The following is a 22192-nucleotide window of genomic DNA, read 5'->3' on the forward strand; positions in this document are numbered from 1 at the left end:
TGGACCATACATACGCCACTCACAGACCCACCTGGCACACACACCAGACCTGGATCATGCAAGCGCCACTTACAGACCCACCTGGCATCCACAGCAGACCTGGATTATACACGCACCACTCACAGGCGCACATGTGAATCACAGCAGACATGGTTCTTGCACGTGCCACTCACAGACCAACCACATTCCACTCACAGACCCATCTGGCACACACACCAGACCTGGATCATGTACACCCCACTCACAGACCCACCTGGCACCCACAGCAGACCTGGCTCATACACTCGCCACTCACAGACCCACCTGGCACACACACCAGACCTGGATTATACATGCGCCACTCACAGACCCACCTGGCACCCACAGCAGAAATGGATCATACACGTACCACTCACAGACCAACCACATGCCACTCACAGACCTACCTGGCACAAACACCAGACCTGGATCATACACACGCCACTCACAGACCCACCTGGCACCCACAGCAGAACTGGATCATACATGCGCCACTCACAGACCCACCTGGCACACACACCAGACCTGGATCATACACACGCCACTCACAGACCCACCTGGCACACACACCAGACCTGGATCATACATGCGCCACTCACAGACCCACCTGGCACCCACAGAAGAACTGGATCATACATACACCACTCACTGACCCACCTGCCACACACCCCAGAACTGGACCGTACACACGCCACTCACAGACCCACCTGGCACCCACAGCAGACCTGGATTATACACACGCCACTCACACACCTTCCAGACACCCACAGCCGAACTGGAACTTACATGCGCCGCTCACCGACCCTCCTGGCACCCACAGCAGACCTGGATCAGTTACGCTGGGGGGTGGGGGTCGGGGGTACCTACGCCATGGAGGCCACCCTAAGCTTGAAGGCGTCCCTTGTCCTGGGGAGTCGAGGGGGATCTCATGGGCCTGTGCAGGGTCTGTCTACTCTTCATCCTTCTCATCTGCTGGCAGGGTTGAGGTTGATAAACCTCAGGGTTTGTGTGGGGGCCCAGGGTGGCTTCCGGCTCCTGGCGCTGCTCCCGCTCTGGCCTTGTGTGCTCCTGGTCTCATCTGGCACATTCTGACTCGGCTTCTGTTCTTCGGGCCTGGAGTGACTTGTTTCCTTGCTGTTCATCCAAAGGCTTCTCTGTAGAAACACAAACAGGCGGCTCCTGCCTGCACCTGCGCCCCTCATCCCAACAGCGCCCCCTCCAAACCCTTCTCCCCTGCGGCCCTGAGAACAAGATGACTTTATTTCCGGTTTCATACATGTGAAACATTTGTTTAAATTCATAAACATGTGTATTTTTCATGTGTGTCATCGAACGGTTTTCTGTGGCACTGAGTGTGGCACGTGCAAGCTTGAGTAAAGGTACAGCGCTCAGAATCCTTCACTGCAGGGATGGTTGGACTGACCCCTACATCAATCCTGCTAATGCTGGCTCGGCCGGCTCCATTACTGGCTTCAGGGCCAGCGTCCTGCGGCGGAGGGTAGCCTAACCCCAGGGTTCCCGGTTCTCTTTTGTGCATCTCTAAAGGTGAGCATGTTTCCAACACCGCGCTTTACAGGACAGCTTCTGTGCCCCCGCTTGGGGTCTTGTCAACAAATGCGGGCTCCTCAGATGAACCCCTTCCAGACCCATGGTCACACTGTTGGGGTAGTGAGAGGGACATCTTATCTAAGAAGTTTGAGGCACATGACAGACAGACAGACGCATGCCAGGACACCCCGGTTTGTTACAAGTCTTGTGAGTGTTAACCGCGAAAAGCTGCTCCTAGTGTAGTGACCACTGTGAGGTTTGGGTTGTATTGTGAGTGGGGACATCTCACAAAATGTGACGGACCGGTCTCACACACCACCTGGTGTCATGCTTCATCATCGACCAGTCCTCGCCCTCTAACCCTTGGTTTGATAGAGGGTGGGCATGCACCTGACGACAGGGATGCACTTCTGAACTAAGTGGGGGCCCGTGAGAGAGTGAGTGTGATTAAACATCATTATAGTTATCTTAATTGTGTTTTTTAATATGATAGGTAACTATATGATATTAAAATCAGAAGATGGTATGTGGGGAAGTTATTGTCTCCTAACCGTAATGTGAGAGGTCGACATGTTTCTGCCGTGTTGGCCCAGGTGGGTCCGGGGCATTCATCAGGACCTAAATATAGAAAGGGGGCTCCGTTCTTACCAACTGGTGGCTGTGATCAATGTCACTCTCCACAATTGGATGGCTTCTGAGTTCAAGCCCTAAGTACCAAAGCTGCTTGCCCCATGGGAGGAAGGGAGGGGAACCCCTGTTGTCAAACCTGCCTCAAGGAAAATTTCCCGCGTTGCTCCTAGGTGACTGCTCCCGTTCCTCCCCGACGTCATATACAAGTCTTGTGAGGCCCGCTCCATGGGGTCTGTAGCAGTCAGTGGGCGCTCAGCGGCATCTGTGGCAGTGGAGGGTACTTCAGTGGTGTCTCTCACACGTAATGCAGGGGTGTCTGTGGCAGGTACTGCAGCAGTATCTGTGGAGGGTACAGCAGCAGCGTCTGTCACAGTTAATGCAGTGGTGTCTGTCACAGGTAATGCAGTGGTGTCTGTCACAGGTAATGCAGTGGTGTCTTTCACAGGTAATGCAGCAGTGTCTGTCACAGGTGTTGCAGCGGTGTCTGTGGTATGTACTGTAACAGTATCTGTGGATGGTACTTCAGCGGTGTCTGTCACAGGTACTGCAGCAGTATCTGTGGAGGGTACAGCAGTGGTATCTGTGGAGGGTACAGCAGCGGTGTCTGTTACAGGTAATGCAGCGGTATCTGTGGAAGGTACTGCAGCAGTATCTTTGGAGGAGGCATCAGTGGTGTCTGTGGCATGTACTGTAACAGTATCTGTGGAGGGTACTTCAGCGGTGTCTGTCACAGGTAATGCAGTAGTGTCTGTCACAGGTAATGCAGCCGCGTCTGTCACAGGTAATGCAACAGTGTCTGTGGCGGGTACTGCAGCAGTATCTGTGGAGGGTACAGCAGCGGTGTCTGTCACAGGTAATGCAGCAGTATCTCTGGAGGGAACTTCAGTGGTGTCTGTCACAGGTAACGCAGTAGTGTCTGTCACAGGAAATGCGGCGGTGTCTGTCACAGGTCTGTCACAGGTAATGCAGCGGTGTCTGTCACAGGTAATACCGCGGTGTCTGGGGAAGGTACTGCAGCAGTATCTGTGGAGGGCACTTCAGCGGTGTCTGTCACAGGTAATGCAGCGGTGTCTCTGAAGGGTACAGCAGTGGTGTCTGTAACAGGTAATGCATCGGTGTCTGTGCCAGGTACTGTAACAGTATCTGTGGAGGGTACTTCAGCGGTGTCTGTCACAGGTTATGCAGCGGTGTCTGCCACAGGTAATGCAGAGATATCTGTGGCAGGTACTGCAGCAGTATCTTTGGAGGGTACCGCAGCGGTGTCTGTCACATGTAATGCAGCAGTGTCTGTCACAGGTAATGCAGCGGTGTCTGTGGCAGGTACTGCAGCAGTATCTGTGGAGGGTACCGCAGCGGTGTCCGTCACAGGTAATGCAGCAGTGTCTGTCACAGGTAATGCAGCAGTGTCTATCACAGGGAATGCAGTTGTGTCAGTCACAGGTAATGCAGCTGTGTCTGTGGCAGGTACTGCAGCAGTATCTGTGTAAGGTACAGCAGTGGTGTCTGTGCCAGATACTGTAACAGTATTTGTGGAGTGTACTTCAGCGGTGTCTGTCACAGGTAATGCAGCAGTGTCTGTCACAGGTAATACAGCAGTGTCTGTCACAGGTAATACAGCGGTGTCTGTGGCAGGTACTGCAGCAGTATCTGTGGAGGGTACAGCAGTGGTGTCTGTCACAGGTAATGCAGCGGTGTCTGTTGCGGATAATCCAGCGGTGTCTGTCACAGATAATGCAGCGGTGTCTGTGGAGAGTACAGCAGCGGTGTCTGTGCCAGGTACTGTAACAGTATCTGTGGAGGGTACTTCAACGGTGTCTGTCACAGGTAATGCAGCAGTATCTGTGGAGGGTACTTCAGCGGTGTCTGTCACAGGTAATGCAGCAGTGTCTGTCACAGGTAATGCAGCGGTGTCAGTCACAGGCAATGCAGTGGTATCTGTGGCAGGTACTGCAGCAGTATCTGTGGAGGGTACTTCAACGGTGTCTGTCACAGGTAATGCAGCAGTATCTGTGGAGGGTACTTCAGCGGTGTCTGTCACAGGTAATGCAGCAGTGTCTGTCACAGGTAATGCAGCGGTGTCAGTCACAGGCAATGCAGTGGTATCTGTGGCAGGTACTGCAGCAGTATCTGTGTAGGGTACAGCAACGGTGTCTGTGCCAGGTAATGCAGCAGTGTCTGTCACAGGTAATGCAGCAGTGTCTGTCACAGGTAATGCAGCGGTGTCAGTCACAGGTAATGCAGTGGTATCTGTGGCAGGTACTGCAGCAGTATCTGTGTAGGGTAATGCAGCGGTGTCTGAGCCAGATACTGTAACAGTATCTGTGGAGGGTACTTCAGAGGTGTCTGTCACAGGTAATGCAGCAGTGTCTTTCACAGGTAATGCAGTGGTGTCTGTCACCGGTAATGCAGCGGTGTCTGCCACAAGTACTGCAGCAGTGTCTGTGATGGGTACTGCAGCAGTATCTGTTGCAGGTAGTGCAGCAATCCCTGTGGAGGCAACTGCAGCAGTATCTGTGGAGGGTACAGCAGTGGTGTTTGTCCCAGGTAATGCAGCGGTGTCTGTGATGGTTACTGCAGCAGTATCTCTGGCCAATACTACAGCATTAGCCATAGAGAGTACTGCAGCGGTGTATGTGGCAAGTACTGCAGTGGTGTCTGTTGCTGGTAATGCAGCAGTGTCTGTCGCCTATGCTACAGAACAGTGTGTGGTGGGTATTGAAGCAGTGTTTGTGGTGGGTACTGCAGCAGAGTTTGTGTTGGGTACTGCAGCAGTATCTGTGGAGGGTACTGCAGCAGTGTCTCTGCAGGGTACTACAGTGGTGTCTGTAGTGATTACTGCAGAGTAGTCTGTGGTAAGTACTGCAATGGAGTATGTGGTAAGTACTGCAGCAGTATCTGATGAGGGTACTGCAGCAGTATCTGTGGAGGGTACTACAGAGGTGTCTGTGGTGGGTACTACAGCGGTGTCTGTAGTGGGTACTGCAGAGGTGTCTGTACCGGGTACTGCAGCAGTTTTTGTGTCTGTGGTGGGTGCTGAAGCGGTATCTGTGATAGGTATTGCAGCAGTATCTGATGAGGGTACTGCAGCACTGGCTGTGGTGGGTACTGCAGCAGTCAGTGTCTGTGGTGGGTACTGCAGCGGTGTCTGGCACAGGCTCTGCAGCGGTGTCTGTGGTAGGTACTATAGAGGTTTTCTGTGCCTGACACTACGGTAGGGTCTGTGGTGGCTACTGCAGAAGTGTCTGTTGTGGGTACAGCAGTGGTGTCTGTGACAGGTACTGCAGCAGTGTCTGTGGAGGGTACAGCAGTGGTGTTTGTGGAAGTTTCTGCAGTGGTATCTGTGGTGGGTACTGCGACAGTGTCTGTGGCAGGAACTGGAACAATGTATGTGGCAGGTACTGTAGCACAGTCTATGGCTGGTACTGCAGTGGTGTCTGTGGTTGGCACTGCAGCAGTGCTTCTGGCGGGTATTGCAGCAGTGTCTGTGGTGGGACTGCAGCATTGTCTGTGGTGGGTATTGCAGAGGTTTCTGTGGTGAGGGCTGCAGTGGTGTCTGACGCAGGTACTGCAGAGGTATCTGTGGCAGGTACTGCAGCAGTGTCTGCAGTTGGTCCTGCACCATGTCTGTGGCGGGTGCTGCAGTGGAGCCTGTGGTGGGTGCTGCAGACGTGTCTGAGTTGAGTGCTGCCGATGTGTCTGCAGTGGATATTGTAGCAGTGTCTGTGACGGTACTGCTGCTGTGTCTATGGCGGGAGCTGCAGCAGTGTCTGGGATTGGCACTGCAGAGGTGTGTGTAGCTCGTGCTACTGCTGTGGTGTTGGTTAGTACTGCTGCAGCGTCTGTGGTTATTGCTGCAGCAGTGTCTGTGGTGGGTGCTGCAGCAGTGTCTGTGGTAGATTCTGCAGTGGTGTCTGTGCTGTGTACAATTGCAGAGGTGTATGTAGCTGGTGCTCCTGCAGCAGTGTCTGTGGTTAGTACTGCTGCAGCGTCTGTGGTTGTTGCTGCAGCAGTGTCTGTGGTGGGTGCTGCAGCAGTGTCTGTGGTGGATTCTGCAGTGGTGTCTGTGCTGTGTACAACTGCAGAGGTGTATGTAGCTGGTGCTGCTGCAGCAGTGTCTGTGGTTAGTACTGCTGCAGTGTCTGTGGTTAGTACTGCTGCAGCGTCTGTGGTTGTTGCTGCAGCAGTGTCTGTGGTGGATAATGCAGTGGTGTCATTTGTGTGGTGGGTACCACTGCAGAGGTGTATGTAGCCGGTGCTACTGCAGCAGGGTCTGTCGTGGGCCTCCTGTTAAATAAAAAACAAGTTAATATAGCTGCACATTTCACACTTCAGGGGCAGTGAGGGTCAGCAGTGAAGCTTTCTCCAGGAGGTAGTAAAGGGTTTGGAACTCAGGTAGACATAACACAGGATATTACCTTCAATAAACTCAGGGCCCGATTCACAGAGGTAAACTTGGACCAAACATCTAAGTTTATGACTTTCAGTATTTAGAAATATAAGCTACGAGTAGCATCTTTATATCCACACTCAGGGCGGGGTTTCTGCACTTGGGGTGGAATCATAGCACTCGAGGTAGAATCTCTACACTCTGAGTGGAATCTCTGCACTTGGAGTAGAATCTCCGCGCTTGGGGTGGAATCTCCACACTTGGAGTAGAATCTCCGCACTTAGGGCGCATCCCTGCACTCGGGGTATAATCTCCGCTCTTGGAGTAGAATCTCTGCACTTAGGGTGCATCTCTGCACTCAGGGTGTATTCTCCGCACTTGGAGTAGAATCTCCGCACTTGGGGTGCATCTCTGCGCTCAGGGTGTAATCTTCGCACTTGGAGTGGAATCTCCTCACTTGGAGTGGAATCTCTGCACTCGGGGTAGAATATACGCACTTGGAGTGGAATCTCCACACTTGGGGTGTATATCCGCACTCAGAGTGGAGACTCTGCACTTGGTGAGTAATCTTCCAATTTGGAGTAGAATCGCAACACTTGGGACACATCTCTGAACTGAGAGTGGAATCTCCGTACTTGGGGCGTATCTCCGCATTCGGGGTGGAATCTTCGCACTTGGGGCGGAACCTTCGCATTTGGAGTGGAATCTCCACACTTGGGATGCATCTCTGCACTCGGAGTGGAATCTCCGCACTCGAAGTCCTGGCGAAGAACTAAAGCTCCCACAGATAAAGAAGAATTTAAACTGCTGTTAAAGTGCCATCATAATGCTATCAAAAAGGCTCACAAAAAACTTCATTATAAATAAAATTGATCAAACAGGCAATTTCACAAAAATTCTCTTCAGAAATCTCAATGATTTTATTAAAACCTAGTGCCTGTACGCGTGTGATCCTGGCCTTATGGGAGATATGCAACTCGTTAGCTAATTTCTCTGAAGAAAAGATCAACATTATCTATGTCAATTTTCCCCAACCTGATGTCTTTTGATTTTAATCTGACTTCTCTTATGGCCACTTTCCATCTGGAAAGTTTTGCTCCTTGTTCTTAGGAGCAAATCGAGAGGCTGTTAGAGACTGCCAAATCGGGATTGCCACTGGACCCGTGCCATCCCGGGTCATGGCAAGCCTCTCATACTTGATTGCGCTGCCAACGCACCTCTTTTTAATCTCTCCATGGACTGAGCCTCAGTCCCGGTCATCTGGAAAACTGCATTAGTCCCCCATCTTGGAAAAGCCAAACGCTGACCCTATTATTCCATCTAACGTTCCACCTGTCTCACTGCTTCCTCTCAGCAAACGTTTGGAGAGTATTATAAATAAGCAGCTTCCCACATTTATGGAAGAGCCCAGGCTCCTCGATCCGTCATAGTCAGGTTTTAGAACGTGTTAAAGCACAGAGACGGAGTTCGTTTCCGTCACTGACACTATTAGATCCTCCCTGGATGCGGGGGCTCCAATGATGCTGGTGCTCTTGAATCTAACTGCGGCCTTCGATACGGTCTCTCACGAGATTCTTATTGGAAGGGCTGCATGACATTGGGGTCTATGGCAAAGCTCTTCAATGGTTTGCTGACTTTTTGAAACACTCTTCTCAAACCATTCCTTGAAGCCTTTTCAAGCACGTAGCCTACCAGCTAGGAAAGGGGTACCGCAGGGGTCTACATTAGGTCCCACATTGTTCAATGTCTATGTGGCACCTCTGGCACAAATTGTCAAGGCATTTGGTTTCGAGATAACATCTTATGCTGATGACACACAGCTGGTCATCTCCTTTGATCTCAATGTGGAAGGGGGGAAAGGTCGCTTCGCTGATTGCCTCCTGGATGTCCAGCAACTGTCTGCAATTGAACGGAGAGAAGACCGAGATACTCTTATTCGGGAAGGACCAACATCTATGGAAGTCAGATTGGTATCCATCCAAATTAGAACCTCCTCCGACCACTAAAGAAGTAGTTTAAAATCTTTGCATAAAGCTAGATACTTCTTTGTCTATGAAAGAACATGTTTCAACCCTTTGCAGAACTTGCTTTGCCACCATGCGACTATTGAAGAAAGCATTTCCATAGCTTCCTGGTACCTCTAGGAAAACCCTAATTCAAGCTTTAATTACAAGTCATCTCGATAGTGGAAATGCTGTACTTGCCGGTGCAAATGAGACTTTACTATCTGAATTGCACGTGGTGCAGACTACCGCAGCCAGACTTGTGTGTAATCTTCTGTCCGTCTCTCCCTCTGCCCCAATACTTCACAGTCTACACTGTCTACCTCTAAGGAAAAGACTCCTCTTTAAGATGTGCTGGCCCACCCATAAAACCCTGAACCGTAAGGCTCCAACTTACCTACAAATTAGAATCAGTTATTATCACCCGACTAGAGAGCTGAGATCTGCAGACAAAGCCCTTCTTCAAATTCCACGAATTCGTTTCTCCAGACTTGACAGGAGGTCTTTTTCCTACTTGGCCATTTTCTATTGGAATAAAGTTTCCCAAACAATTCACTTATGCAGAGAGTTGGGAAACTTAAAAAAAACTCCCAAAAACCTGTCTGTTTTAGTCCATTTTCGCTAGTCATATACTTCAGCAGAAGCGCCAAGATATTCCTTCGGGGATGGTTCGTTGCGCTATACCAAGAGAGCATAACCTAACATAATATAGTTCTGAATTATCAGTGAGATATGCACAAAATCCCTGTGGCAAAGTGAGCCAAAAGTAATGGCTGGAGATGTGTGTCTGAGTATGCACTTGCATTCCTTTTCATTCCACCAGAGTGTAGGACTGCTCCAGGGCCGGCGGGTGCTCAGAGTGTGGGCGGAAGCAGAGTGCCAGATGTTGGTGGGCTCGCAGTGACTTGAGTGTGCAGGGGGTGATGCAGGTACACATGCTGGCTGTGCCATGCACTACTGCATAATAACTGGAATGGTGGCGTGGGACAGTGCAGGAAGTTACCTTGCTGTGCGGCCCTGCGTCACAGGGAAAGGGCAGGACTGCACCGTATCTATGCAATACTGTGCATTCCTGCCCTTTACACTTGCGCCGTTTCGGCAGCCTAGTGCCAATGCAAGCACCCTTTCACCATGGTGGAAGGGTGCCCGTGTGACAGGCAGCGTTGTTTTAATGCAGGAAGGTGCACCTTCCTGCACAAAAACAATCCATAGAGGCGTTTTCCTCTTTCTACATAGAAAGAGGAGAAAACGAGAAGAAATGAAAATGTTTCTCCTCGTTACGTCTCTGATGGGGAAACGTAAGATTTTGACAGATTCCCAGGTTTACAATGTCTTGTCAATCTGGGAATGCCTCAAATAAGCATGGCCGCAAGGCTTTGAAGCTTCGGCCGCCGATGCTTTCTGACAGCGTTTAATGGCGTGATTGAGCACACCAACTCCTCCCAAAATACGTCCACACGCCCTCTGAAGTTGTGGAGCACGATTTCTGCGCTGGAGTTTGTGGGGAACGCCGCTGTGCCGGATGAGCGACGCGGCCTGAGCTGCACCAGGGGCCTACCCGGCATTATTGGGTGGGGGAATCTGCGGTCGTGACTGTCCATCAGAGCCCGCGACCTGGCCTCTATGAGGTGCCCCTGCTGAGCCTGCTGTTGCCGATCCTGGTGCCTGGGAGCCTCCTACATCGGCTGCCTGCACATGCCCGGTGAGTGGGGGGGGGAGGAAGCAGAGAGTTGGGCCTACATCGGTGCCCCTTTCTCTGCCTTAGCCCTTTATTTGCTACTGCTTGGAGGTGTTCTGGGTGCCCCCCCCTCCCCCCCTGCCTCCCTCCTGGGCTTTCTCCTTACCGGCTCCTGGCAGTTTTTTGCGCCCCTGCTCCCGGGTGGAGCACTCCTGTATCATCTGCGGTGTCCACGAATGGTGAGGGTGATGGGCCGCGGGGACCCCGGGCAGTGACGCCTCACATTCGACAAGCCGGCCGACTCGGGCCGCTCCTCCCATTCCTTGGACCGCGACATTGCCTCGAGCACAATGGAACGCCAGCTGCTGAGGGATTGGATGTCGGCCATTCTAGCGGAGTTCTGCGTGGGGTTCCGCGGCCACGATGATCGGCTGGACTCCCTTACCTACAGGCTGGATAGGATGGGGAGCGCATTGATGGCCACCACACTCGGCTCGGTGAGGCCGAGCAACGTCTTTCAGATCAGGAGGACCTGCACAAAGATATGGCATGCAGACTGGAGCGCACAGAACGCCTGCTGAAATCCATCGCCATAAAAAATGAAGATTTAGAGGCCCGCTCCCGCCGGAACAACGTTCGCATAGCGGGACTGGCGGAGACCACCAACATTGGTCGGCCGGAGCTCTTTGTAGAAGGCCTAATGAAAGAACTGTTTGGCGCCGAACACTTTTCTGCGACTTCATTGTGGAAAGGGCACATCGGTCCCTGGGCCCCCGTCCACCACCTGGCCACCCTCCTCGTCCCATTGTGACGCGCTTGCTTAACTACAGGGACAGGGACACAGTCCTTCGTCTGGCAGGAGAGGCCTCCCCGGTGAAGTATCAGGGGTCGATCCTCTCCTTCTACCCCGACCATACCCTGGTGGTCCAAGGGGCTCGCAAGAAGGTTATGGAGGCGAAGCGTCAGCTCCGTACCTTTGAGCTAAAATATGCAATGTTGTACCCGGCACGGCTTAGGGTGATGGTGGACTGTAAGCTACGTTTCTTTGACAACGCCCCTGATGTTCTGGCTTTCTGCAGACAGCGTGTGGGAGAGGCTCGTCGCAGTCCTACTTGCTCATCACAACACTCCTCCCCGGACAATCATTTGGCCCCCAGCGCTGAACTATTTACTTCAGACTGAACTCTCTTTCATGACTATAATGGTCGGTTGCTCACTTCTATGATGTCGCCTCTGGTGGTTCCTCCCTGTATTTGATGTTCCTTTAATGTTCTTATCCCCACAGTTCTCTGCACGCTGTGACATGGTTGCTGCATATTGTTATGTTATGCTGTTCCCTTTTTTTGATCAGAATATTTTACCATAGCTGTGGACAAATTGCTCCTAGGATTAGTTATCGGTGGACTCACTGTTCAGCTTATTCTTCAAGACCTTACTGCAAGAGTCGTTGCTGCGGCCTTTGTCGTAACTTATATTGCAGATTATGTTTTTTAATGGTACAGGCATTGACGGTCTGAGGCGTTGCCTCCCCCCTCGGATGACTCAGACTAAGTTTGCAATGGGGTTTGTGGTTGTTTTTGTGTTTTGGGTATTTGAAGGGTGGGATCCAATTCTCTGGGCCTGTGGGCTCAGGTGTGGGTGGGGGGTGGGACTTTGGGAATGGCGGGTTTTGCTCTCATTGTTGTGTGTTTTTTGTATTATTTTCTATTTTGTTGTAGTAGCAAGCGGGTTCCCTACTCTACTTGCCTGTGCGAGGTTGTTGGTATACTGGATATGCGCACATCATATTTATTACTCTAAGAAATGGTGATGGCCCCATCGGTGAAAGTTAATTTGCTAACATAGAACATTAGGGGGCTTAATAGCCCGAGGAAATGTAAATTGGTTTTAGCATATTTGAGATGACATGAGGTGAAAATAGCCTTTTTGCAGGAGACCCACCTCTCCCCGCAGGGTTCACCTCCTTTTGCTTCCTCTTGGGGGTCCAATAGGTTTTTCTCCAGTTTTAGTACTTACTCCCGAGGGGTATGCACGTTAATTCATAGCTCCCTCCGCTTCACCCTCCTAGACAAGGCAGAGGATCCCCGGGGGCGTTACTTGCTAATCAGAAGCACATTCATGGGTCAAACCGTTCTCCTCTCCAATGTCTATGCCCCTAACACGGATGACCCGTTTTGTTTCGGTAACTTGCACGCCCTCCTAAATTGGTCCGACTACGATGTACTCTTTCTGGCTGGGGACCTCAATCTCTGGCTAAACCCTGCTCTCGACTCTTCCAATCCACAAGCGGCAACTAAGGTCCGCTTCCTTGCGGTGTTTCATGACCTATTCAGCTCCTTGGCTCTACAGGACACAAGGCGGAGGATTCACCCATCGACCCCTGGCTACACCTTTCATTCGGCACCTCACTCCACACACACTCGTATTGATTATATCTTTGCCACAGCCGCGGGATGCCGCAAGGTGGCAGATGTGCCAACTCGCTCCCTCTCCGGTCACTCCCCACTCGTCTTACATTTAAACATCCCCCACTCGGCTGGCTGGGAACAGAGGTGGTCTTTTCCGGCCTCGGCTCTCCTAGACGAAGTGTTCCGAGCAGAGTTCAGGAGGCCATTACGGAATACTTAGTCTTAAACACCGGATCGGTGACACATTACTCCACTCTGTGGGATGCCTTTAAGGCGTTCATACGGGGAGTCGTCATCTCCAAACAAGCCGGGGTATTAAGGGCGATACGTGGCTGCCTCGCTAAAGTGGAGGCTGAGTTGGCCTTGCTGGACGAGTCATCTCCTGACCCACAAGTGCAAGCCGAGCATAATACACTTCTATTAGATTTTAATGAACATGCCAACAGGGAGGCCTCGCTGCTCTGCAAATATCAATTGATGCAGTGCTACGGCGAGGGTGAGCGCTCCGGCAGGACACTACTTCATCGGGTGAACCCACCGAAAGGGGCTGGACATATCACGTCTATTGAGCGAGCGCACGGGACCTCTGCCACATCTGACTCGGAAATTGTGGTGGAACTGGTGGCTTACTACCGTTCCCTTTACTCCACCACGCTACCTGAGGCTCACTAAAGGCCAGGCGGAGTTTCTGGCGGACCCTTTTACGGTCGAGGAAATCTCTTTAGCCATAGACGATCTGGGTCCGAGGCACCGGCCTTGATGGCCTCACGGGGGTGTTTTATAAGGCGTACAAGGACAGCCTGGCACCCCAGCTCCTAGAGGTGTTCGCTGAGGCACTGGAGTCGGGTGTTCTTCCCCATACTATGCGCGAAGCAGCCATTTCCCTGCTGCTCAAACCGGGAAAGGATCCTGCACAGTGTTCATCTTATCGTCCCATATCCCTCATTAACTTTGATAATAAAATCCTTGCTAAAACGCTTTCCTCGCGTCTCACTTTATTAATGGATCAAATCTTATCTACAGTGCAATCTGGTTTTATACCTCACCGTTCCACTGCCCTCAATCTCCGCACAGTATTCTCGGTCATCAACCGTATTGAACCTACCACACCAGCTGCGGTTGCGCTTCTAGATTCCGAGAAGGCCTTCGATTCTTTCAAATGGCCCTTCCTTATGGAATCGCTCCATAAGCTCGGCCTCCCCTCCAACTTTATAGCTTTGATTGCCCGGTTATATTCGTCTCCTATGGTCCGCCTTCGGGTCAATGGCTCCCTATCTCCTCCCATCCCTATTACTCGTGGCACATGCCAAGGGTGTCCCTTATCCCCACTCCTATTTATTATAGCGATGGACGCCCTGGTCCGTCATCTCCAGGAAAAACATCTGTTCCACGGCCTGTAATTCCCTGCCGGCCCGCTCTTAATGTCTTTGTACGCAGATGATGTCCTGCTTTTCGTTCACCACCCTCAAACCACTCACCAGCCATTAATCGAGGAAATTGAACGCTTTGGCACTATGTCTGGCCTCAAGATAAATTGGGGGAAGTCTGTGCTTTTCCCCATCACTGACGCGGCGGCGTTGGACGGGGCTGAGTACCCCCTACAGGTGGCTCATGAGACCACGAAGTATCTTGGGGTGCAGCTTCACAGGAAAAAAAAATAAGGTTATACAACTTAATTACGGGCCTGCGATTGACCAGCTTGCTTCACAAATCGAAAGATGGATACAACTGCCCCTCTCTATGGCCGGCTGTATTGCCCTTATAAAAATGAAGGTATTATCCAGATTTCGTTATTTTTTCCGCACCATTCCCATCCCAAATACCAGCGCGTTTTTTACTCAGTTATGGGGTCTGTGAGAAGTTGGCCTGGTATATGATGTTCACAAGTTAAAGTGACGACCTTGTACCATGCCAAGCAACCCTTATGGTGTGGTTGTAAGTCAACCTCTTCGGACTAGCTGCCCTAGTGGTAGCGTAGGCTAAGCAGTCTTTGAGGCTAAACTCTTTAAAGCGTGTTAAGCAGGCTGTTTTACCAAATGTAACCCCCTTTTATACCAATGAAAGGAATCCACACAGATATATATTCAAAATATATATGTATTTATTTCTCAAAGTAACCCCTAGACTCTTTATGAGCACAGGAGCACAAATCGTTAAACAAGACAACGTTATAATATACAGAAGTTGCACTTTATAAGGATGGGCCCTGGTGGCCACTCAAACCATATACTAAAATAGTGGTATAAGTACCACGAACAGGAAAGGGAAAAGTCCTAGGGCCTCTAGAATCACTGGGCCTACAAGGAGCTAACTTCAGTTAGTGACCAGGAGGTCCACGGGTCGCGTGTGCAGTGCGGAAAGTCACACGCGTTCTCCCATAGGTTTTCAATGGGTGCGTAAAAGTTAAAAAGTTACTGCAGAAAGGGTCTTCTGGGTGGACTACGATCTCAAGATTCGAAACACAGACACTAGAGATGATTCTCTACACTTGGGCACCGGAGTGCCAGCTTTACCTCACCCACAGGAAGCGGGTGCATAGGTCTCGAAGTGCGTCGAGTTTCTTCTATCGATTCAATGGAGCCTGATGACAAAGATGCTGCAGGCGGTCGGTCCAGAAGAGCTGCGTTGGATCCAAGGGTGGATCGGAGTTGTAGAAGACCTGAAAGCAGAGGGGACAGTGTTCACAGTCACTAGCCAGTGACCGGCGTGGCACCAGGTAGGTACCAGGCGATGTCGGGTGCAAACAGGTGGTTAGGTGTAGCTTGTCTCCGCAGCCACGTGGTCCCTGAAGGTTGACGACGTCCAGGAGTCGAGTCACGAGCTGTCCCACGCAGGCTCTTGCTGTCGGCGGTATCGGCGACTCGAAAGAAGCAAACAAGCCTTGGCAAAGGCAGGAGTCGTGGAAAGAGATGAAAGCTGATTGTTCTGACCAGCAAGGTCAGAGGGGCTGCTCTTTTGGAGAGCAGCTAGGGCCAGTCTGGAGCAACCAGACCAGCATCGTTGATTTTAAAATAGGTCGCCAAAATGGCCACTAGCCAACGGGCCAGGGACCGGGCAGGCGCGTCGAGATGCAAAGTGCAGAGGGGCCCCACGCAGATCGTGGAGATGCTGGAGGGCTCACCTTTGGTGCAGATGGTGCAGATGCTGCTCGGGTGTTGGGCTTCTCAGGACCCAAAGCACAACTTGGAGGGAGCCTCTGTCGTTGCGCTTGCAGCTTGTCGTCGGTCTTCCAAGATGGCTGGCTCCACGTGTCTCGGTGCCTCCACGGGTTCCTTCTCGGCAGGGACTGTGGATCGGGCGGTGAGAGGTCTGGAGGTCCAGGTCTTGTCGGGCTCTGGGCTCGGGCTCCGGCAGGAGGCGGCGGCAAAGCAGACGTTCAATAGCTGGTTGGTGCTTGCGTTAGCAAGATGGTCACTCCCTGACCATAGGGGAGATTTCCTTCAGTCCTCTGTGCAGCAGAGCGTCGAAGTTCCCGTCTTCTTCTTGTGGTTAAGTTGATTCCAGGATGTCTGAAGTCTTAGGACACAGCTCCTACCTTTAAGCGGATTCTAGGGGCCAGACTACCTGCTAGGTCCCTTCCTAATGGTGGGACCAGGAAGGGGGGTGGTTACACCCCCAATCCTGGTGTGCCCCAGGACCGGTTTGAACTGGCATATGCACCGAGGCTCCTTGTGAGCCTCAGGCATGTCTCATTCCATTCAAGCCCTACCTGACCAATACACAAAATCCTGTCTGGGGTGGTGCTCGCACCTCCCCTGGCAGGAAACCCTTTGTCCACGTCTCCCAAGCTGGAAGGACTCCCAGCAGCAGGAGGGCAGACTTGTGTCTGTGGTGGCAGCATCCATTTTGTGGAGCTGAGGCTATGTCTGATTTTACCCGGGTTTCAGGTACTGTACATGTCGTGTCCCTCTAGAAGGGTGGAATGCTAACCCCGTCGCCAGAATTGGCGAGGGGTTAGTATTCCAATTCGTATGACACCTTACTCGACATGTTTTGATAAAGCCAAACCAAAGATAGCATTTAACCGCGAGGTTCATAATGCACTTAAGAGTATATGGTATGACGATATCTGGAAACGGTAGAAGGAAGTTGTTCCGACCACTGCAGACAGGCTCAGCTCATGCCAGAGCACCATCTCACATGGAACCAAGCACTCTGCCTTCAGGATTGTTAAGGCCTGCCATAGGAGTGACTTATAGGTTAACATGTGTCCCATTTAAGGTTAGGTATAGGTATACTACATCTAAGTAAGAGGTGGTTACACCAACTTACCCCAGCTGAGTGATCAGCCAGTTGTGTCAAATTTGTTAGGCCAAGCCTGGGGTGGCATAATACATGCTTCAGCCCCTGGCAGGCCTTAGATACACCAATGCCCTGGTTACCTAGTGTACACTGGTACAGGAGCTCACAGGGTGATCCACTTCCAATTGGTTATGCACCTAGGGTGCATAGTGTCAATTTAGTTAGAGAGAACAGCAGGCTGGGGGTCTGATTAGCAGGCCCACAGCCTCAATATGTCAAAAACCAGTGAAGCAAAAAGCAAAAATTTGGGGTGACCATAGGATAGCAGACCCTACTCTCCTACACAACTCCCCCCAAACGCAGGGACATTAAACTAGCCTTGACCAGTCTCGTCTTCATGTCCTAAGTGGAAGTACCTGGAGAGACCATCTGCATTCCCATGGTCTGTACCTGGCCGGTGCTCCACTGTAAAGTCCATACCTTGTAGGGAAATGGACCACCTAAGCAGTTTGGGGTTTTCACCCTTCATCTGATTTAGCCACAAGAGGGGCTTATGGTCGGTCTGAATCTTGAAGTGAGTGCCAAACAAGTATGGCCTCAGCTTCTTCAGGGCCCACAGCACAGCAAAGGCCTCCCTCTCAATAGCTGACCAATTCTTACCTCTGGGGGTCAACCTTCTGCTAATAAAAGCAATGGGTTGGTCTTGATCATCTACATTAAGTTGTGACAGCACAGCTCCCACACCCAACTCAGAAGCATCTGTTTGGACAATAAACTCTTTGGAGTAGTCAGGACTTTTCAGGATAGGTGCAGAGCACATGGCCTTCTTCAGGTCATCAAATGCCTTTTGACAGCTTACTGTCCACTGAACCTTTTTGGGCATCTTCTTGGATGTCAGATCATTAAGAGGAGTCACAATGGACCCATAGTTCTTAACAAACTTCCTGTAGTACCCAGTCAAGCCCAAGAAAGCTCGAACTTGAGTCTGGGTGGTTGGAGGGGACCAGTCCTTGATGGATTGTATCTTACTCTCCAGTGGTTGAACTTGGCCTCCACCTACAAGGTGGCCCAAATACACAACCTTACTCTGCCCTATCTGGCACTTAGTAGCCTTGATAGTGAGGCCTGCCTTTTGCAGAGCCTCAAGTACCTTCTTCAGGTGAATCAGGTGATCCTCCCAGGTGGAGCTAAAGACAGCAATGTCATCAAGATATGCTGCACAAAAGTCATCCAACCCAGTAAGGACTTGATTCACCAACCTTTGGAAGGTGGCAGGTGCATTCTTCAGACCAAAGGGCATCACCACAAATTGATAATGCCCACCTGGGGTTAAGAATGCTGTTTTGGCCTTAGACTCCTCAGCTAATCTGATTTGCCAATAGCCAGCTGTCAAGTCAAATGTGCTCAAAAACTTAGCAGAAGCTAGTTTGTCTATGAGCTCATCTGCCCTTGGAATAGGATATGCATCTGTCCTAGTGACAGCATTGAGTCCTCTGTAATCCACACAGAACCTCATCTCTCTCTTGCCATCTTTGGTGTGAGGTTTGGGGACCAGAACCACTGGGCTAGCCCAGGGGCTCTCTGAGGGTTCAATGACACCCAGTTCCAGCATTTTGTGTACCTCAGCCTTTATACAGTCCCTGACGTGGTCAGCTTGTCTGTAAAGTTTGTTCTTTGCAGGCGGACAGTCACCAGTGTCCACCACATGGGTACACCAGTCAGTTTGACTAGGTATCAAGGAAAACATGTGTTGAAATGATTGTAGAACCTGTCTACATTCCATCTGCTGATGATCAGTGAGGTTGCCTCCAAGGGTCACCCCTTCAACTGAACCATCTTCAGGGTTCTGAGACAACAGGTCTGGGAGAGGGTAACTCTCTTCCTCCTGTCCCTCATCTGTAGCCATGAGCAAGCCCATGTCTGCCCTGTCAACATATGCTTTTAACCTGTTAACATGGAGTACCCTTTGGGGACTCCTGGGAGTTCCTAGGTCCACCAAGTAGGTGACCTCTCCCTTCTTTTCCAGGATTGTATGGGGTCCAGACCATTTGTCTTGGAGTGCTGCTGGGGCCACTGGCTCCAACACCCATACCTTCTGTCCTGGCTGAAACTCAACCAAGACAGCCTTTTGGTCATGCCAAGCTTTCTGTAAGGCCTGGCTTGCCTCAAGGTTTTTGGATGCCTTCTCCATATACTCAGCCATCCTGGAGCGGAGACCAAGTACATAGTCCACTATGTCTTGTTTAGGCTTTTTGAGAGGTAACTCCCATCCTTCCTTCACTAAACACAGTGGGCCTCTCACAGGGTGCCCAAACAACAATTCAAAGGGGCTGTAGCCAACTCCTTTTTGTGGGACCTCTCTGTAAGCAAACAGAAGGCAGGGTAGAAGGATGTCCCATCTTCGCCTGAGCTTTTCAGGTAATCCTTTGATCATACCCTTTAGGGTCTTGTTGAATCTCTCAACAAGCCCATTGCATTGCGGGTGATAAGGGGTGGTGAACTTGTAGTTGACACCACATTCCTTCCACATAGCTGTCAAGTATCCTGACATGAAGTTGGTACCTCTGTCAGAAACCACCTCCTTAGGAAACCCCACTCGGGAGAATACTCCCAGCAGGGTCCTGGCCACAACAGGAGCTGTAGTGGTCCTAAGGGGAATTGCCTCTGGATACCTGGTGGCATGATCCACTACCACCAGTATAAATCTGTGCCCAGATGCAGTGGGAGGATCCATGGGACCCATTATATCTATTCCCACTCTTTCAAAGGGGACCCCCACCACAGGTAGTGGTATTAGGGGGGCCTTTGTTGTGCCACCTGATTTGCCACTGGCTTGGCAGTTCACACAGGAGCGACAAAACTCCTTTGTATCTTCATTCAGGTGAGGCCAGTGAAAGTGAGGGACAAGCCTGTCCCAAGTCTTGTTCTGGCCCAAGTGTCCTGCTAGAGGAATATCATGGGCCAAGGTAAGAAGGAAGCCCCTAAATTGCAGAGGTATAACCAACCTCCTGGTTGCACCAGGTTTTGGGTCTCTAGCCTCTGAATAAAGGAGCCCATCGTCCCAATACACTTTATGGGTACCTTGAGCATTCCCAGCAGCCTCAGCAGCAGCCAGCTGTCTGAGGTGTTCAAGAGATGGACAGGTTAACTGAGCCTGCCCCAAGTCAGCCCTGGAAGGTCCCCCTGTCCCCAGAAACTCAACCTGATCAGGTTCAAGCTCTTCAGGGACAGTTCCTTCAGGGTTCTCTAGATCATCTTCCTGAGAAGGCTGATCATCACCTTGAGGCAGGGGGGAAGGCACAGCCTTAACCCTCCTGTTCTTCTTCTTGGTAGGTGCTTGGTCCATTGTTCCAGGATCCAAGACCTGTGGTTCAGTAAGGCACTTTTTGGCCTGTGACCTGGTCACAGCAAGGACATGTGGTGATATACCTAACATCTCTGCATGTGTCCTGTACTCCACTTCTGACCATAGAGAACTCTCTAGGTCATTGCCCAACAAACATTCTACTGGGAGGTCTGCACTAACCACAACCCTTTTGAGGCCAGTTACCCCTCCCCATGAGAAGTTAACAACTGACACACTATGTGAAGTAGTGGCATTGCTGGCATTGGTCACCAGGTAATTCTCACCTGGTATGTACTGTCCAGGATCCACAAAGCCTGGTGTCACCATAGTGACACTGGCACATGTGTCCCTGTAGGCTTGAGCCACTTTTTCATTAATTAAAGGAGTCTGTCTGTACTTGCCCAGGTTACTGGGGCTCACAGTCAGGGACAAATCCATGTCCCCATCACAGATCAAGACTGCCTGTGTCAGGGTTCTGTCTAAGTCAGAATCTCCTTCAGTTCCCATAGTGATTCCCACTACACCCTTTGTTTGGGGACCAACACTGCTAACAGTAGTACTGGGAGCAGGTGCCTTAGGGGCAACAGTGTTGGGGGCTCCACCCTTCTTACAATCACTAGTCCAGTGAGTTGTATTCTTGCAAAATTTGCACCAGGGTTTCTTTGGACCTTCTTTCTTCTTCCCTTTAGGCTGGGACCCACCCTCGTTAGTACTAGTTTAGGGCCCTGTTGAAGACTTCTGGTCTTTAGATTTCTGATCTCCACCCTTTTGGTCTGTTTTCTTCTGATCACTCCCTTGGCCCTGGTTCTGGTTCTTTTGCTTAACCCTGGTTCTGACCCATTTGTCTGCCTTCTTTCCCAATTCTTGGGGAGAGGTCAGATCTGAGTCAACCAAGTGTTGATGCAGTTGCTGGTTCTGACAGTTATTTAAAATCTGTTCTCTCATCATCAAATTGTACAACCCTGTATAATCAGATACCTTACTTCCCAGCAACCAACCCTCCAAAGCCTTAGTGGCACATTCAATGTATTCAGACCAGTCCTGAGTCTGTGTCTTCTGGGTGTCTCTGAACATTAAACTGTACTGTTCAGTGGTTAAGCCTAACCCATCAACTAGGACACTCTTCAGGACTCTGTAATTTCTGACATCCTCCTCTCTAACAGTGAGGAGTCTATCTCTGCCTCTTCCTTCAAAGGAGAGCCATAAGATTGCTGCCCACTGGTCTTCAGGAACCTGCTGCACTTTGCAGGCTCTCTCAAGATCAGTCATCCATTTGTGGATGTCATCCCCACTTTTGTAGGGGGGCACAACCTTGGACAGGTTCCTATTGTCAAAGACCCTATCTTTGTCCTTAGGGACAATGCTGCCAACAGTGGGTATAGACCCATTCTCTTTAGGTTGCCTAGCCTTGTTCAGTTTCTGTTCCATCAGGGCTACCTCTAGCTCCTGCTTCCTGATCCTCAGCTGGGCTTCCTGCATTCTGGCCTCATGCTCCCTCCTCTGAGGGGTGGTCATCCTTCTCCTGGAGTGACCTTGAGAGCCTCTAGAGGCATGAGAAGCATTAGATTCACCTGAGTGATTCCTTTGCCTCCCAAGCCCCTGGTTAAGTCCACTGGGGAGATCCAATGGGATGATCCCATTGTCAGTCCCCAATAGCCTTAGGTTAGCTGGGCCACGTATAACACTTGGCACTGGGCTAGTTCTCCCTTCATCCTCACTACCTTCTGTATCAGTACCCTTCTCACTTTCATCCTCTGTAGTATGATTCTCATCTAAGGGGTGACTATTGGAAAGGGTTACCTCAGTAGCATCTTCAGAAGGGGGGCCTCCTGTTCCAGTCCCTAGGGGGCCTAACTGGGAGGCTTTCTTGAGAGCTTTCTGATTTTCATCAGCCTGTAAAAGCTCTCTGAGTTCAGCAGAAGTAGGGTTCTT

At 50.9% G+C, this 22192-nt stretch overlaps 1 pseudogene; it reads right to left on the reverse strand.

Annotated features, from left to right (window-relative positions):
- Positions 1–6683: 6683 nt before the first annotated feature.
- LOC146799847 (uncharacterized) overlaps positions 6684–22192 on the reverse strand; it is an 80512-nt pseudogene continuing 65003 nt past the window's right edge.

Source organism: Triturus cristatus, chromosome 8 (assembly GCF_964204655.1).
Source record: "Triturus cristatus chromosome 8, aTriCri1.1, whole genome shotgun sequence".
In the NCBI taxonomy this organism is placed as follows: Eukaryota; Metazoa; Chordata; class Amphibia; order Caudata; family Salamandridae; genus Triturus; species Triturus cristatus.